The sequence below is a fragment of the Triturus cristatus genome, chromosome 7 (genome assembly GCF_964204655.1).
Source record: "Triturus cristatus chromosome 7, aTriCri1.1, whole genome shotgun sequence".
NCBI lineage: Eukaryota > Metazoa > Chordata > Amphibia > Caudata > Salamandridae > Triturus > Triturus cristatus.
The window spans coordinates 1,653,837,791-1,653,842,067 of record NC_140590.1 but is presented as its reverse complement, the minus strand read 5'-3'; the positions used below and the strand labels follow the sequence as shown (position 1 = coordinate 1,653,842,067).

Below are 4,277 nucleotides of genomic sequence, written 5' to 3'. Positions count from 1 at the left end.
AGGGAGCCGCATAGACACCTCCTGGTTTTTAGGTTGCTCCAGGGACTGCCACCTCCCTGGGGCACAATACCTTTAAAATATTCATATTCAGCCCCGGAGACAATCACCTCCCTGGGTCTTGTAAATAAATAGGAGGGGGTAGCACCGACTACCCTTATTGCCCCTTGAGGGCCCCAGGGATCACCACCTCCCCCAGGTCATAAATATAGAAAAGGAGGAGGGGCAGTGCAGCCCCCACCAGGGTCACATTTGGCCCCTGGGACCACCACTTTCTCAGAGCATGGCCACTATACCAAAGGGCAAGCGGGCCACGGGCCACCCTCACAGGCTGTATTCAGCCATGGGGACCACCAACTCTCCGGGGCTGGCCCTGTGCAAACAAAAGGAGCCACTAGTGACCCTTGTGACCGTCATCCCCAGGGCCGGCTCCCTATATCCCCTGGTGCCCACCCCTGGGGCTCACCAGATTGCTTTCATTTGGCAGCAGCTTTGACAGCTCCTGCCAAGCGAGAGCAAACAGTAACACCGCTCCCAGCAGGCGGCAGCTAGAAAACTGCTCCCGCCCGTTGGGAGTGGACTTTTTGGCAGGCAAACAGATGAACAAAATAGCTCCCACACAGGGAGCAACATTTTTTGCTGCTCCCTACTTGTGGGAGCGATACCAGAGGATGGGGTCCCCAGGGCGAAATCAACCAGGGGAGGGGGGCTACGTGGGCCCCCCCTCACTGTTGTAAGGAGGGGTTCTCTTTCTTGGCCTCTCCTTGTGAGAGCAGAGTTCATGGTTCTCCCTATAAATTGTTTGAAAATGTGCAAAATCGCCTGGAAGCTCCGTCCATTTGGCCCCACCTCGCCCACCTTAGTAGTATGCAAAAGGTCTTCCTGCCTTTTGCCCTGATGAAGGCCCCAATTTTGGTGATGCATTAGTGATGCCGAGGAATACGAGGACATCTCCACTAAACAAAGAAGCATTTACTTCATATGGTTAAGAGGAAGTACTCTTGTTTGGTGGATATTTACCTCTTTGTAATTTCATTGTCTTCTCTATAGGAGGATTCATATTATCACAGATTTCTGGATAAAGACGCACAAGCAACAACCACATTGCCAAAACGCAAATAAGATCACTGGAGACAATTCCTCATGGCCCATTACGCAGATATAATGTAGAATACACACTGGACATTTACTTTCATCGGCACACCCAACATGGCGTTCTCTGGAGCCATCGCATTTTGCAATACTGCCTGAATGGTGTGGTGTCCGGCCATGCTGCCCAGAGAATGGCAGGTAACCAGCCATGGGGACAGAGAGGAGTACAGCACACCCCAGCAATGGGGACAGAAAGGAAATGCTGTCTCGTTGCTTGGCCTGTAGGTGATCACTGAGCAGCGCCGCTGCTTTGAAGGAATGTGGAATATTGTAAATGCACCCTGGAACTAATGTTTCATCCAACAAAGCGGCGCAGGTTCCGATTGACGTCTAGACTCGGTGAAGGGAGAGTGCATCAGTGCTTAATTTGAGACAGTGGTTTCCGGTGCTCCTCACCAGCACTTAATTGTCATCACCGGTACACATGACAGTCATGGTTTCTAATTTAGAGATGAGCACACAACAACATAGGTTTATTAATAATTATACATTAAAAATGAAAAATAATTGCCACCCAAGAGATTCTTACAGCTTTGGGGGCCTGGTGTAGTCTGACTTGTCACACTTTTAGGAGTGTGATGGTTATTAGCCGTGTTTTGGCAGCACTGGCAGGGACAGTGGGTGGTGCCAGCTCTAGTGGCCTCCTGACGAGGGGCCCGGCACTTATTTTATTACAAATTAGCACTGGAGTGCATGGACTGTGCACACAGGGCCCTGCAGGGTCACGGTGTGAAATCAGGAAGTGAGGTGCAGGGACACAGACAGTAAACAGAGCAGCACTCCCACCTCAGATGGGTGCACCAGCACATACTCAGGCTAGGACATCCCCTCCAGCAGCAATGGAACCCACCATTCCACCGGCATTGCAACAGTGCAGGGGAGCACCGGGCTCTACATGGTGGCAAGCCAGCCGGTGTATGCAACAGGTGTACCCCCTCAGCAGGGCCCCTCGGGGACCTCTTCTGCCAAGGCCTTGGCCACCTCACAGCATGCCCTCCAGGAACCAAGATCTAGGACCAAGGGGGTGGGAGCTGAGGGATGCGCAGGTGCGTCCTCGGTGGGCTCCCAGGCCTGTTGTTCCTTAAACGTCCCCAACAGCAGCAGTGGGATTGCCGGGAGCGGCTCTCAGGACTCGGGCAGCATCACCCCCAAGGAGGGGGGCAAGGAGCGCACTGCTGCTGGCCTCGGAGGGCCCTGGCTGCCCATCAGATCACTGCCGTCCCACCTCTCGACCCACCTGTTCTGAGGTATATGTGTGTTTGTATTAATTTGTGTGCATAGCGCCTAAACCCTGGCCTGTACAGTCAAACATTTTATCTCAAGTGGTTACTTTCTTCCCTCGTTTCTGTCCTGCAGTACTTTCATTGGGTAACTAGAGATGGTATGCTAAGGCTGTACAATGTTCAAGTGCTTGGGAGTCTCACAGCTCCTTCAGAATTTCATTTGAAGTAGTCATTATGAATCTAAATGGATATGCCTTGAGCTGCTATCATGTTTTATATTCGTGTAATCCAAGAGGGGATGCCTGGCCTCGGGGTACCTGTATTTTAGACTCGTCATCATAGAAACACACTTAGGGGCATATTATCAAGACAGGCGATAAAATTATCGCCGCTTTAGCGACAGAAAACTGTCGCTAAAACGGCGATAATGGGCTTGATAATATGCTCTATGGAATTCCAAGTGAAGTCCATGTTAGATGTAAAGGATATATTATCAAGCCCATTATCGCCGTTTTAGCGGCCGTTTTCTGCCGCTAAAGCGGCGATAATTTTATCGCCTGTCTTGATAATATGCCCCTTAACTTTATGTTCTGCTTCCTTCTAAATTCAGCGTTGCATGCGTAGCTTCTCTTTTTGACAAGACACAAATGTTTTCTACTGTACACATTTGTAGCAAATACTTAGGACATTAGCCTTCTTCCATAACTTTTCAGCAGGTCTGAAAAAAGCATCCAAGATGCGAACAGGATTGATTCAAACTATTTGTAACTGTAAACTGTGCCAAGGGTTTCTTGGCGAGGCAGACCTGCACATAGGTGGCATACATGGGAGGCAAGAATCTTTCTGCTTCCTTTCCCATGCGACTGAGTGCAAGAGACACAGAGGCAAGCGATTTGCCCAAGATCCGAACTCTGAACAATTTATTTGTTGCACCCCACAACAGGCATTTTCACCCTGCTGTTGAGTTCCAGATGCTGCTGCGAGGTTCATCCCTCCTTAGTTTATGAGCCTGAGAGGATGAAAATGTAGTGGGCAGTTCACAGCTTACACACAAAACAGTGGAAGTGACCTACTGTAATTGCTGTCACTATGTTCACTGGTGATGCCAGAAATTTTATTCCACATTTCCGGAGTTGGAACACACCCTCTATCCCACATCGATCATGTCTCAGTGGTTCATGGAGTATACTTCTGCCATGATGACTAATGTTGTATGGTATCATTTGTGTGTCAGTATTTTAAAACCACTGTATGTATAGCGCACGTTATCACTTTACCGTAGTATTGCATTACTTCAAATATCCTATGAATTGAGTTTCATCAGAAATCCATTGGTGCTCTGCGCTTAATGGTATCACCTCACATACTCATTCCAGACAAGTCTACAAATGGTCAAGAACTCAAGACCTTGGTGTTTGAATGAACAGAGCACTACAAAGCAGCTAGCAACTTCAGCACCTTGAATCTCTCAAGGGTGATTTGCAGCGCTTTATAAATCATGATATTTACCCAATGTGGTAGCACTTAGTAATTAATCACCATAAAGTACTCCAGCTGGGTAGATATTTTGTGTAAAACTCTAAACTCTTGTTGGATAAAGGGGCAGGAGAGGTCCTGTTTGGGCCCAGTCACTCACACAGCTACTGACACAACCACTCACACACCCATTCAGCCACCCTCACATACACTCACAGTCCCACACATTCACTTACACATCCACACACTCATGCACTTACTCACACACACACACACACACAAAACCACTAAAACACCCACTCATAACCCCCATACAGCCTCTCACACACCCAGTAAAACACCCACATAACCATTCACACATCCACTCACAGACATTACAGCCACTCACACACCTGCTCACACACCCAGAAAACTAATCACACACCCACC

General features: G+C 48.7%; 1 pseudogene; it reads left to right on the top strand.

The window, feature by feature from the left end:
* Positions 1–1,266: 1,266 nt before the first annotated feature.
* LOC146812636 (E3 ubiquitin-protein ligase znrf2-like) lies at positions 1,267–2,395 on the top strand (annotated as a pseudogene).
* The last annotated feature ends 1,882 nt before the right edge of the window (positions 2,396–4,277 follow it).